This window comes from Callionymus lyra, chromosome 8 (genome assembly GCF_982586985.1).
Source record: "Callionymus lyra chromosome 8, fCalLyr1.hap1.1, whole genome shotgun sequence".
Lineage (NCBI taxonomy): Eukaryota > Metazoa > Chordata > Actinopteri > Syngnathiformes > Callionymidae > Callionymus > Callionymus lyra.
Genome location: NC_141825.1, coordinates 9,021,327 through 9,036,718, shown reverse-complemented (window position 1 = coordinate 9,036,718; position 15,392 = coordinate 9,021,327). Strand labels below are relative to the sequence as shown.

At 38.5% G+C, this 15,392-nt stretch overlaps 1 protein-coding gene across 1 annotated transcript in view; it reads right to left on the bottom strand.

Annotated features, from left to right (window-relative positions):
• Positions 1 to 14,671, bottom strand: part of tln2b (talin 2b) — a 126,825-nt gene extending 112,154 nt beyond the window's left edge. Inside the window, exon 1 of the mRNA XM_087797604.1 lies at positions 14,586 to 14,671. The gene's annotated coding sequence lies outside the window, so the exon portion shown is untranslated. The remainder of the gene's footprint in view (positions 1 to 14,585) is intronic.
• Between the last annotated feature and the right edge of the window lie 721 nt (positions 14,672 to 15,392).

The window sequence follows — 15,392 nt, the reverse complement described above, 5'->3', positions numbered from 1 at the left end:
TCTGATAATCCATCATTCAAATCTTGAGGAAAAAATGATTGTTTCTAAACCCGTCCAGGTTATGATCCATTTCTGATGGTCAAGAAAGGTGGAAGTGTAACAGAACACCACCGTATAACAAAGTATCAGGTAGTAGACTTTTGATCTGCTTACGACAACACGAGTTTCATACGCAATTACCAAAAGTACATTAAGATGGTTGAATAAAATGCAGGTAGTGTAGTGTGTAGATAGTGTACTTACTAACTAGTACGCAAATTCTCGACAGATAGTATGTCTCAAATCAAACACTGCTGCTACACACTAACCGGAAATGACGCGGCAGCTTCTTCTTCTACTACTATTTACGATGATTTAGGAACACTAACATCAACACCTGCTGGCAAAACGTTTTTTTTGGATCAAGAAATATGAGAAACGAAATATTCGCGAGATATTTAAGCTAGTATCAGCACCGAAGACGTGTCATCCTCCTACTGCTGGCTGAAAATGTACCTGTAAGTATATGCATATATATATATATATATATATATATATATATATATACAGTATATGTGACGTAATTTCTGTGACGTAATTTCTGACGTAATTTCTGTTTACAACGTAAACGTCAGTAAGATGGCGGAAGTTTAGGGTAGAAAGTGTCCATCGATCCATACTAGTTTTGTAGGCGTTTTAGTACGACAATTTAGTGTGCATGGTGCACTACATTTTGCATACTAAGAATTGAGACGCACTTATGCACTAAAAATAATAAGTTTAAGTACGCAAGTGTGCGATTTGAGACACAGCTTAAGTCAAGAACCAGTAGTTGATGTACTGATTCATGTAAGTGACAGTATGGAAGACACTTTGTCTGGTGACATAATTCTGAGAAAGCAATAAGAGAAAAAGGTAAGCTTTGATATTTTTCTCTAAATGCCATCATTTACGCAACAATATAAATTCCTACTGAAGTATAAAGATTCGATCATAAGCAAATTAACATTAATAAAAAATATATTTTTGAAGACAAGAATCAGGAAGGGAGATTTTTCTTGCTCTGGTGACGGTGTTGTGGTGATTTACTCCAAAGGGGTTAAACCCGGACAAAAATTAGAGCAGCTCGTTTGTTTTGTGTCACATGAGAATTCGTTCATTGCTTCATTTGTGTGACTTGGTTTGACACGTGACTCAGGATTTGTTTGAGGTAATAATGGATTTTCTTTACAGCCATTCCAGAGATAGGAACCTGATCTGATGTGTTGTTTGCATTTCGGTGACTCAGACCAACCTGTTGAGAGACGCGAGCCATCGATGAATGCTTATTCTCTCAAACACGGTGTGTGATTTCTTCGGCAGCATCAGTCAACTGGAACACACTCAAATATCTTAAATTAAAATGATCAAATGGCTGATATAAATGATTGATACTGAGATGACCTGAACATGGAGTGCAACACAACACTGTGCAGGTCCATAAGACATGAATGCTATTGGTTTCATCAATAGAGGGGGCAGCACCTTGCCTACTGGGAGTCGGTCACACTTCATCAGTTCCATCACGAGTACTGGTCCATAAATCTCTGCTCTGATGAAACTGAAGACTCAATAGAGAGTGAAGCCAACAGCTGTCGCACTGAGCCCTCAACAGATGGCAAGGGTGTCCAGAAACAAACTCTAGACGGTTCCGAACACATATAGCACATCAAAAAAAACTGTCAAGAAAAAGACGCTAATTATGAGAACACCATTTGTCGTTTTGAATCATTCATCGCAGCACGACCGAGTCATGAGTCATGGCTTCAGGTTGTCAAAACTGCAGTACTGGACCTCCTTTCGTACACTGTGTCGGTTAGTCATACAAGTGCCACTGCTTTTTGTAAGAGGCAACTCAAAATGGGATATTCATCACAGAATACTTACAATAGCAACAACAACTCTTATGATTACTATGGTTAGTTCGCTTACATGCCGAAAGTGTTTAAGCACAGTTGAATTCTATCTGACCGAAGCATTGTCTGGATAGATCGTTCACCCACAATAATGTGTGAGTAATGTTGACCTTGTGTTTTATATTTTCATTATATTTATAATAGGGCCAGTGGATCTGAGGAAAACATCCTTTCAGTATATACGGTATTTTTACATCAGTCAACATTGATTAAAATATATACTGTATATATATATATATATATATATATATATATATATATATATATATATATATATATATGAATGGTTAATATCATGATATAAAACAAATATATATTCTTGGCGGCTCAAATGTTAAATGTCCAATGCTTAGCTAGTCTAAAGTGAGATTGAAATGTATCAGGTTATTTATTCTCTATTTGAATATTGTCCGTCAACATTTAATTGTGATGCCGAACATTATACAACTGTGTCAGGAATTAATTAAATTCTAAATCTAATTCTAAAAGTGCTAAAGGCCAACTAAGGTGTTGATATAAGTGTGTCTTAAATAGATCTTGGACCTATTGTATCATCAGTGTGTGTCTGTTTGTACAAAATTTTCATTGAATTATTTACCTTAGAAAACCCTTTTCTGGAGATAAAATCTTCTTTACCATAAGCACACCCACTCTGCTGGGATTGGTCAAACATTAAGTCTCCGTCAACCATGTCTGATATTTCTATTGAGAAGAAGATTCATCATTTAACACACCAGGCATTTTCTTTTCATAAGTCAGAAGGTGAAACACAAAAAAGAGGTAAATACTGATATACAAATAATAGTAGAGAATAACAGAGATAGAAACCCATTTAAATATCTTTCAAGTCCAAGGTTAATAAAGTGCTGATTTTACAAATCTACATGGAGTTACACAATAATTTCCAGGAGTCAATTTTCTTGCTTGTAGCGCGTTATAAAAACCATTTTGCGGGGTCTGTTGGAGCACTTCACACTTCTCTGAGAATCAAAGGTGCTGACACACATATACGCTGGGTCAGCATCTCCGGCAGCAAGCTAGAGGGTCAGAGAAGGAGATACTGTTGAATCCAAAGCCGTGACTAAGAAAAACAGTCTGACAGCCGCTGCTAAATAACCTTGATGTGAAACTACTTTATCGTCGGTTTCACCACAAACCAGATCAGAGCCGTCAGTGCAAAATCATTCTTTGCTTATATCTGCGTTATTTCTTTTGGTTATCTTCTATTAAAGTTCCACCTCGTTATACTTCCGTCAGTTAAAGATGTCTCTTGTCAAACTCTGTCCTGACATTCATATTTGACTTGGAAATCAATATCTAGGGAGGGGATAACAGAGATCTGAGGATCACGATCATTGACCCCTGACTCACAAGGAGGTCCTGAGAGACCTCTACCACTAACGTGAGTAACATATCAATCCATACTTGCTTCTTATGAACATACTTAAAGGCTTAAGTAATATAAGAGAATGTGCTGATAATGCACGAAACCATGGACCTAAGGGTCTGATTTAGGTGCTATTACTCTACGTTTCGATAATTAGCTTTGGCAAGTGTGTAAACTTAAACAGGAACAAAATATATATAATTCAACGCCTGAAAACTACAAATGCAATAAAACCTCATCTTTAAAATAAGAGAGTTACATGCCATGCACTACAAAAGACAACATCCATCAGCTAAACCAACACCAGCTAACACATTACATAGCTTGATAGCATTGCCACGTCAATACCAACACTTCTGACCCGCTCTAGTAGAAGAACTCACATTTCCCAGATCCTTAAAACTCTTCACTGGCTGCCAGTTTCTTTCAGGATTAATCTTAAAATTAGGTAAAAAATTAAAACTTAAGTCTGTGGATCAGAATCTACTGATGGTTCCTGAACACGGTTCAGGACCAGAGGAGAGAAATCCTTCCAGGCTGTTGCTCCTTAGCTTTGGAACGATCTTCCTCTCTCTCTGTGTTTGATGATCTACTGACTCATTCAAGAATCATCTTAAGACATTTGTATTTTTTCAGGCTTTTCCTTGATTCTCTGAGACTCCTGTGTTTGTCTCGGTGTTATCTTGACCTTTAAAGTATATATTTTATTGGGTATTGTTTTAATTGTTTAAGCGCTTGGTGACCCTGGTCTAGAAAAGCGCTCTACAAATATTACTTACTTACTTACTTATATATATAAAAAAGACACAATATTATTTAAGTAAGTTTTTTGCTGAAACGTTTTTTATCTGAAGCTATATATTCATCTGATAATTACCTAGAACAAAATGTTAGTATAAAAAATATATTTTTTCAAGTGTTGATTAGTTAAACAATATTTTAAAAAGTATGTGTATGTTTTATGTTTTTAAGTAAGTATGTTTATTATATTTTATCTTGACTATTTGCTATTATAAACATTGTCAGAACAAGTTGGGTATGTCCAGTGAAGTCTGTTGAAGTGATTCTCCGACATCACATTTATCCAGCTTGCGTAAATAGTTATGTAATCGTCACAGGGGTCTACGCCTGTCTTCAGGGTGAACAGAGCATTCCAGGCACTTTAACAAACAACGGATGATGCACAAAAACCCAGACAAATCTGCGTAGAAACAAGCAGAAATTCAAAGCTGTGAGTTTAACGGTGGAGGTGCTTTGTAAGAATCCAGTCATTAGAAAAGTAATTTGCTTTCAAGGAGCTCAAAGGGAGATGTTTTCTTTAACAGGAGACCATCAGCTCCACATGTGTAATTCAATCCGCCGACAATCCAATCTTAACATTCAAAGAAGCAGCAAACACTTCGGGGAGTTCTTGTCTGTGGCCTATTTTTTGAGGCGATGCAAGTTTGTGCGTGTTTACTACGACAAATAAATGATTCAATTCAAGAGAATTTTCAGCATTTATAAATCTGGAGAACATAGCAAGTTTTTCTTCAAAAGAATTTGACTTTTTTTTTTTGCGTTTTCCTGTTTGTATAGCATGTTAGCCTTTTAGCTTTTAGCTCATAAACAAGCTTACGATAAACAGACTTGTTTTATTTTTTTCGAAACAATTTCTATTGTCGAGGCTTAAATACTTGTCGGACATTACAGTCAAGCAGTATAGATTTATTTGGATGGGTTTCTTTGGACGAGAAAGTGGGCTCCAGCTATGACCCTGGACTATGCACTTACATTTCTGCCTGTAACTCCAAAAAGAGGTAGAATACTTGTTAAATAATCCCAAACCTAATTTGCCGCCGTCATCCTTCATTTAAAGTCCCTGTGTCAACCTGGACACCCATTAGAGAGGATGAAGTATCTCTGGAGATTCAAGCCAATGTCAGTTCAGTAATATGAACGATACCCACGGCGATCGTCACTGGATAATGATCTTATACGGCAGTGAGTGCAACAGGCATCCTTGAGATGCTTGGAACTCCATTAAGGTGAAACCAGGGTAGAAGTACCCAAGAGGTACAGGCGTACGCTCATACCTGGTGCCTTAAATTGCTAAACAGACTCCATGCCTGGCCCACCTGACTACTAATGAAGCGACTGTTATTCTCTGGACCAGCCAAAGTGTACTCTCACACCAGAGTGCGGCCACTGAGGCCGGAGACTGAAACTGGAAAGGCATACAGGAGAAGAGAGGCATCACATGACAGCAATGCACAGTAGCTTACAGGTCTAAGAGCAAACCACATCAATTGTCCTGGACAAGATCCTGAACAACCGGAGGCTTGTGGTTAACTATCAGAAACACGATCCAGTAAAAAGGATTCCCTCTGATTACATGAGAATAACCATCATAATCATAATAAAAGTCAAGCAAAAAATACCCCTGATAGTGTATTAACAAAAAACACCTTCAGGTCACAAGAGTGAAAAGGGAATTGATTTCTTCAATCCGATCCCCAGAAGTTTATTTTCAGTAGTCGGGGCTAACAGCAGAACCATCTGCTGCATCACACTGGTAACCCACTTGATCCAATGACGAGATGTGCCACGGGCCCCACAACCACCGCCAGTGACCTAAACTCTCACCATCCCCAGCATCCGCTGACCCAATTCTGCAGTCCGCATGTGCATGGCCAGCACAGCTGCATCAGTTTAAGCTGCAGCTACTGTAAATACACGCTAAATACACTATCAGTAAACGGCTCGGTGAGGAAGGGGAAGTGCCGAAGATTAAACCACCTCACAGTGGGAACACTTTGTGAAAATCTGGGGATTGGGTCGCTGCCCGTTCTCTGATCTTAGGATACAGACGGGTTAGCCATTTTGACAATTCAGCAAGATGCTCCCAAATATGATGTTTTTTTCTATTTGGTGAATTCAGGAATGTAACTCAGTTTGTATTGTGTAGACTCCTTTAGATGTTTTTAGGCTTTAGATGTTGTGGTCCACGAACCCTTTGGCCGCGATCTGCCTGGAGTTTAATTGGGATTCAGTAGCTATGAAGCAGGATGTGAGCGTGGTAATGGCAGAGACCGTCTGAAGCTTATTCTAGGAAATGAGAAGATATTTTTCTCACACTTTGAGGATTTAACACAGACCAGAAAGAAGGGGGCATGTGTTTGCACCAATCAAGAGTTGCCTTAAGCCTGATTTGAACTTGCAACCCTCTTGATTGTGAGGCTGCAGCACAACGCACTACTTCCTCATGCTGCCCCCGTATAGACTTAAAACTCTGCCACCCTCTTGTTACTAGTCCGCAGCAGCTGGTTATATCTCACATGAACACCCAACCTTCCATATATCCTGGAAAATGCATGAAAATTAAAAAATACTGAAAACTTTTCCTCATATCAGTAACAGTAGAACTCCTGCTGTACACACTGTGAAGTGAATGTGTGTATGTTCCGCCTATTTATTTTAGAATTAGTGATATGATGAGTATATTTTTGTGTCGGCATCTTTATTAATGTAAAAATAATACTTCAGCATTGTGACTAGTTGTATACAGCATATTTAAAGAGCTTGCTTTTTTTTCCCGAAAGCAATAATAATGGATCCACCTTGAAAAATAATAGACATTTTCATTTGATTATTTAATGGATAAGTTGTAGAAACACTTTTAGATTAACTTAACTATTTTAAGCACTGTAGCTAGTTTTCAGAATAAACATCTTCCGAAAAATAAGCAGTTTTTGATTCATGTTATCAGTACTCCTCTTGATATCAGGGTGCGGAATGAGCACGGAATAAAATCAGATAAATGATTCTCGTAGCAATTGTTTGATCCTATAATGGAAATATGTTTGGAAATAAACATCTTAATTGTGTCATTTTGGTCGGCTGGATGCATGAGTTGTTGAATTAAGATCCGACAATATGGCACCTAATTTAACTCTTCAAGTAAATAATAAAGTAAACTCTGATGATGGGATCTGTGATTTGGATTCATAAGTGTTTTTTATCTTATAGTTTGAGAGACGTGTTAAACCAGATGTATTTTCAATTTGTGAATGAGAAATAACTTAATATTATTTAGTATTAATGACCTCGGTTTATATGGTTATATTGATTAAACAGTGCTTGAGACAATCTGGGCTTGGACTGAGGCAGTGACACTTCTTTTCGATGGAGTTTATATGTTTGCATGTGTTTGCACTCTTGTTTCCTATTATAGTCCAAATATCTGCAGAGGTCTAATGAGTGTACTGTAAATAGAGTGGAGAAATTCTTGTTTAATGGTGGCAAGCACAATATCCATGAGTTCTTTAGGGTATTACTTTAACGTAAGTTATTGAAAATATTTTTTTACTAGTATCAAATGAAAATCTATATGATACCCATCACTACCTAATAAGGGAAGAAAACTGAAGAAAAAGGATGGATGACTAGCCATTGATTCAGAAAGTGATGATAAAAAAAAGTACTCAAAACAGTCGTACAGACAAACTCTGCATATGTGGTTCCACCACAGAATGGTTTTGTAATGCCACAACAACGTTGCTAAAATGCAAATGAACTCACTGTATGAGGCAATTGAAACAGTGACAGATGTCACCTCGATCTGTTTGTTTCGCCTCCTTTTGATGTGCCATTGTCATAATCACAAATTCCTATAGATGTAGAACTATTGAAGGGAGATTGACGGCCTGGTTCGCATCACCCGTTTGTTTTATTGTCGAACATAAAAGATCTGGAACACAGCCAACTTCTAAAGAGCCTGTGAAGACGAGCGGAGGGGGGAAAACACACAGGACGGATCTATTTCAGTGTTAAACGATGGAACACAAAAGCCGGGTCATAGCAACAGCATGGGGTGTGTTTTCATTGCTAGCTCTTACACACTCATGCATTAAATATGGCTCAACGATCCCAGTCTCCGATCACTGGCTTCCCACCCTGCCACCGAAAAGTTTCATGAGGAATTCCGACCAGGAATGCGTTCCTGACGAACAGCTGAGAGGAACTGGGCTTCCCACTGCACAAACGTGTGGAGGCTTTGACTGAAGTGACTCAGTTTCCTGACCTGAGATAATGAATACCTCCAGCTTCGGAGCAACATTACCGTGTCTATAGTTGGAGGGTGTCAGTCTTGACAGCATGTTCCGCTTCTGTCGTCCCCCGTAAATGAACTGGCAGACTCGGCGTGCAGTTGTTGAAGATAGTCTTAATAGCTTCCCATGATACACAATAACTGTGCTAATGGCCTCTTCAGTAGTCGGTGGCGTGTGTGTGCGGCAAAGAGCTCCATTAAACCCATGATTGGTTTTAAGTACCTCCACCAATATATCTGTTTTAACATTAGGACAACTGCTCTGGACCACCTTCATATTTAAAAGCTGCGTCTTTAATACACACTTGACCTCTGAGAGTTCTGAGCGGCAGATGTTTTATTGACGAGTTATCAGTGGCTGCAGGCCGTTTCAAGACGCATGCGACTTACACGCCGTTTAATTGTTCCGATGGTGGGTTTGAAGCATGTCGTCGAAGGACAGCGTTGCATTATTTAACACGGGGATCATGTGGAGGTTCGTATGATGAATACTATCGACTGGATCATATTCTTTTTATCCACACGTTGCTTCCATACATGTTGATGAATTCAAAAAATATTGAACTTCTTTTTTATAGTTTAGTTGTAAATGCATTCCACCGGGGATTGTACGGTTTCAAACACCTACAATGAAATGCTGTGCTTTAGAGCATAAAGTTAACCTTGAATAAATAAGAATCTGTGAAGTTATATCACAGTTTTTTAACACCAAAAGATTCTTATAATTGAACCAGATACCCCAGGTATATATTGACAATTTATAGCTTTTATCTTATTTTATTTTCATTCTGTCTAGATGCTTCTTAAGCGAGTTGTAAATTCAATACACGTCTGTCTTGAATACTCAGGTCAGATTTATACATTTTTCAGTATGTATGTTTTCTCACAGCGTCCATAACAATGAGTGTCTTTAATAGGGTGTTGTGGAGAAGGTGAGTTGTGTGTCATTTTTTTTGTATTGTTTTTTTTTCAGCATGACTTTACAATATGTATGTATATGTAAAGATTGGAATTCTACTACTAGTGAATTCCAATCTCTACTAGGAGAGATTGAAATCCAACTACTGTATTGGGATCTGAATATTGGAATTCCAATCTGTCCTAGAATAAATGGGAATTCTACCAGGACAATCTCCTCTCTGCTGCTCATCCACCGCCATCACTTGATCAAGCTACTTTATGCTGTCACTTTGACATCAACTTGGAATTCCAAACTGTACTAGTAGGATTCCAGATCCTACTGGATTCCAATCTTTACTGTGATATATATATATATATATATGACTTTGCGTCACAGCAACAACAGAGTTGTTTAGTTCTGTAAAAACAGCCTCTGGGTCAAGGTGACCCTTTTGCCAAAAACAAATGTGTTTTTGTGTTGTCTCGGGGTCAATGTGAACGACCTCCATGGCTTCCAGAAATACACATGCAGTGGCGGGGAGTGAAATCAATAAAGAGAAAAGAGTCTGGTGAATACTTACTAGAATAAAGGAAACGTCATCTTAAATGATTGTGTATTCAAAGATCGTTATCCATGACTTGATAATAGTCTAATGTAAGTCTAAATTGTACACAAGGTTATATGAGGTTCAGGGGGGTGAGCAAGCATGAACTCAACCCTTATTACAATTCCACTTCCACACTTAATCTACGTTTCCATCAAGTAAAACTGAATCATTATCACTGACTTTCGCGAGTTTAAATTACATTTTTTCCTCTAAAAGACCTACACTGTACAAATAAGGTCAATTGCTTTTTGTTATCAAAGAAGAGTCAAATCATTCCAAAAACATGAGAATAAAGCTGAGCTGATTTAGTAAACCCAGCAAAAAACATGATTATTTTTCGGTAAATAACAGCTTGATTCGCAGATGTCCCCTTTATATCTTGTTCCTGACTTCCCCTTCCCATCTGTCAATTGTCTCTCACCACAGTGTCATCTGCAAACAGCATGTTTTTTTTCTTGGGAGTCTGCTGTCTCATGTTAGCAACCACACCTGCTTATCTCCTCATAAATGAAAGTAAAGGACTTCCATATTTCAACGTTCTGGCGCAGCATCGCACGGAAAAATGCTGATCTGGCGTCCGGCCATCTTACGCTCAGCTGCCACACACACTGAAATGGACTGTTTTTGAAACATTACGTCACACAGTATCTTTTCCTGAAACTCTCTCTCCCTCTGAGCCTGTTCAATGTTTAAGCACTCGCGTGTATTACAAGTGTATATAGTTCCCGGGATCGCTGTGGTGCTGCTGCTGAATCACAGCTGGCGGTTTCTCGCTGAGACAGCGTTCTTGGTTACATCACCAGTTCTCGGGCCCTTTTTGTTGTGGCTCCGGTACCCTTGAAGTGACCCCTCCACATCCAAGATGTCCGTGTGGTGTGGCTGTGTCGCACCACATCAGAGGCCCCGCCTGAAGGTAAATTAGAAACCGGTCATTGTCGACGGGCCGAGTGTGTTTTTTTTTTCCTGTTCGCGCCGAGCTCGCTGCACTTCACCTTCGGAGGGCAACATCACTGCCTCATTAAATGTCTCAGTCATTACAAGCAGCACTTCACAGTGGCTTCAGAGGACGCGTCCTTCAGATTCCCTCCTGATTCTGGCGCGACAAAAAAAACACCCCCAGGTGTATAAAGTTCATTATTGATGCTCGTGTTATCTTGGCTCCATCTCCCGCTGTGTGACTAAAACCACACCAGTGGTGCTTTTGAGTCGTTTTTATCCCGATCCAAGCAGGAAACATCGGTTAAGACCAGAATCAACTGTTAAACTTCCTCGGGAATCAAACCCGGAGCTGCAGGACAGACTCAAAAACAACTCAGGTGAAATCCGATCAAGTGATCAGGAAAGTGACCATGAAGGACGGCGGGAAATGTCGAACTTCATGTTCGAGTTTGACAAAATTCTCTGTTGAAATGTCTGCCAAAATATTGTCTGATATTTGATTACAAAAAAAAAATTAAAAGAAGTCCAAGGTATAAAAAATAACAAAAGTACTAAAACATGTCACTGGGAAATGGTTTTAAAAAGTAAAACATTACTGGAAAGAATTATGTCAAAACAATGACACAATAAGTAAATAAATGTTGTCAGGAAAAGATTGGAATTGTCATATTAAAACCAAGAAAACAGAATACAATGTAAATAATTAGAAAAATTGCAAACATGATATAAAGAGGGAAAATAATTATGTAAAACAATTGTAAACCTGTGTGTTATCTCATGGTCAAGGTCACCCAAAGGCCCCTACCCCCAAAAAAAATAAAAAAATAAAAGTGTTTGTGGTATCCCTTGTGTTGCTCCTGGGCCAAGGGGTACGACCTCCCTGGCTTCCAGAAATACACATGCAGTGGTGGAAACAGCTTTGTTTTCGAGCATGACCCTGAGATAACACAAGGGTTCAATAAAATGTAGTAAATATTTACCTTGTATAAACCTCAATTGTAAATTAGGCATTAGTTGAACATTGATTGCCATTATAAAAAAAACAATATAGTTGCTAATTTCCACTTTAAAATGTTGTCTACAAACAACCTAAATGTTTAAAGAGACATTAAATACTTTTATTAAATATGTATTAGGAAAAGGTTTTGTACTGCTTGCTTTGGATCAAATCTGTATCCAGTCTTTCCTACTGATGTGTTAAAGAAGAATCTTGAACAATGAAATAATACATTGATGAGACGCTTTCAAGGCTTGTTCCATGAAAACGAGCTAGCTCGTGCAACACCAGCCGTGGCAACGCTAAAGGATTATATCTTGACGGAGAAAAAAGGGTTTAAATGAGGAACATTCAGGTTTGTTCATATGAACATGTCTGATATTGTGCTTTAAACTGGAGGAAGTCAATATATAAGGAATGTCTGTGACATGTTAGAGACACATTTTCACACAATTTCATGTTCCTGACGTTTGGTGAAAAGGGTTAATTGTGCATTATATTACGTACAGTATTATACACACTTTTAATCTCTGCCACATATGAGCCCTTAATGGTCTTGAATTCAACAATATTGTGACTTTCAATTTGCAGCTGCTACAGTTCAAACCATCAACAAACCCACCGAAATGCATGGAAACATTTGACTGATTTTCACAATGGAATTACATGAGTCTGGTTGATTTTCCTTACAATCCCTTTAGAAAAACGTTCATTCCAATTCCACAGATGGAAGAAAAGTGCGATGAAAAGTTATTCGTTTGGATGCACTAGCACCAGAAAACTGGCCAAAAAGAGAATGTTGTCGCAGCAGAGTTATTGATGGGAGTCCTACTCGCGCAAACATCGTTAGCTTTGGTTTGTCTACTCTGTTCGATGGCTATTAAAACATAATTGTCTTCTACTTTATGGAGTTGTTGGGGAGTATTAGTCCATCCCTGCAGGGGGGAGACACCCCGGACATTAGAGACAACCACTCTAACACACACTGATACTTCCAGACTATTTAGCCACCAATGAAGCTCTGAAGACACGCGCTAATGTCAACCCAGATACGACAGTGTGCCAAGAGAAAAGGGTGATACTGTTGCCATTTCTATTCACGTTTCTTAACGCACAAGACATTTACACTCAGTTTAGTGTTGGATAATATGTTTCTCATTTAATTGGGTATTCTGAGAATGTATACCTTAATCAATATATACAAAGAAACAGTGTTAAGATGTGTTAAATTTCACATGTGCATGAGTCACTTAGTAAAAAGTTAAGGTAAATTACCCAAAAAAAATGCAAATAAATCATTTTAAATTATCTCAGTGATTGCCTTCTTGAGACCTTTCCTCCTGTAATGGTTTGAGTGACGCCATATTTTCTCTCATGCTATTTATAGTTCAACTAATGTGTTGATTTAAGTGTCTCTTAAGTGTCTGTTTGTACAAAACTCTCTTTTCATTGAAATATTGACATTAGAAAATGTGCTTAAGCTTTGCCCACTAAAAACACTTTTTTTCTGGAGATTAACTCTTGTTTACCATAACCACACCCACTCTGCTGTGATTGGTCAAGCATCAAGGTTTGTCATCGCGCGTCATCAATTCTGAAAGACTCCACCTCTAAGGGACTCGTTGTATAAACAACGCAGTCAGTGATTAACTCTGGCTGGAGGAAGAGTGAAGCCCAATATAACGTTATAATGGACTCCGCTCTGGTAACCTCTCGTTCGCCGAGATTTTAGACCGGGGGAGAACTTTATAAAGTAATAACTTCAAAACATGGTCATGATGACAGACTTACTGCATCTTGGAGAGGAAATATAATAATAATAATAATAATAATAATAATAATAATAATAATAATAATAATAATAAACATGAGTTAAATTTTCACAATAGTTGGCATTTTAAAGAAAACTGAGTAGCGTCTATAGTTAAATGATGGGATGAGTATGAATCATTATTTTTATGTAATAATATAATTTGATATAGTATACAGTGCATAACTTTAAGAATTAAAATGTGATTAAAACCGAAATGATTATGGGGAAATAGGTGATCAAAAACGAACAGAAAGTATGAAGTATACAGAATAAATAATACTTTGAAACAACATGTAATGCACGTCTGATGAATTGGACACAAATGGCAGTTGTTTTCAAAGAATGACCCAAAAGGCGGTTTCAGGTTCAAGAACATTCTATATCGTCGCGTGTATTCCGATCGTCACATGACGCAAAAATAATCCGATTGAGCGCGTCCTTGAATGGTATGTGGAGCTGCACCCTTGACCCCTGCCAGCATCCCTCACAACCTACACACCATCCTCCTCCTCCCCGTCCGTGAACGCACCACCATCAAAACTTGACCATCATCATCTTCTTCTTATTATTTATATTTTCCACACACACCACAGTCACACACACACTCTGTCAGCTCGCATCCAGATAACATCCAGGTCAAGTTACTGTACTGATGCAAAGGATGCTGGAGCTTTTTTTAGTTTGTCGATCCGTGCAGCATCACAAGTAGGTCACCGTGGTATCCATCTCACCTGTCAACATGTCACACACACACACACACACACACACATGACGCACCACTATCAAGCGTTTGACAGAAAAAAAATGATTCATTGAAATGTTATTTTCTGCGGAGCGAACATGGAGCGCGGCTTCTGGTGAGGGTTCACCGCCTTCACACAACCAAAAAAACAAAAACACAAAGTGTGATCCTCTTACCTGGTGTCGCTCCTTCTTCTTTTTTTTCCCCCCTCACTGCATGCGAGCTGAACTCGGGGCTTCGCTGCTCGACAAGCGGGTCAGAGCTCTGGCTGCTCCTCGGCGTCAAGAAGCCCCTCCTCGTTCATCGTACAGTGGGAGAGAGAGATGGCAGGAGGAGAAGGAGGAGGAGGAGGAGGAGGAGAAAAAAAAAAGACCACCACATATCTGTGCGCCGACAGGAAGGGAGGCAGCGTAGCACTGGTCCTCTGAGAAGATTCAGAAGATATCGATCCTCTCGATTCTCTACATCATTTTCCAATGTTCATAAAAAACGATAAGATGATGATGGAAGTCAAAAACGAGCCACTCGTTTGGAACTCCCCGAGAACAAAAACATATGTTTTGCGTCAATATGTACCGTGACATGGATGAGTCTGTGTTCAAAAAGCTTTTTTAAATATATTCGGTTTATTTTTTTGTTTAGGGAATTAAGATTAAATCGCTCGTCATATCGCTTGAGGTGGTGATTTACTGCAGTCTAGTGGCGATGGGCAGTACTGCAAAAACGGTCTTTATGAATAATTACAAATACATGGAGAGTAAGTAAGTCATTTTTATTTGTATAGCGCTTTTCCAGACCAGGGTCACAAAGCGCTTAAACAATCAAAACAATATTCAATAAAGTATATCCTTTAAAGATCAAGATAAAACTGATAACACAACATGAGTTCCAGAAAATTAAGGAAAAGCCTGAACAAATAGAAACGTCTTAAGATGTTTCTTAAAGGAGTCAGTAAATAATAATAATAACAATAATAATAATAA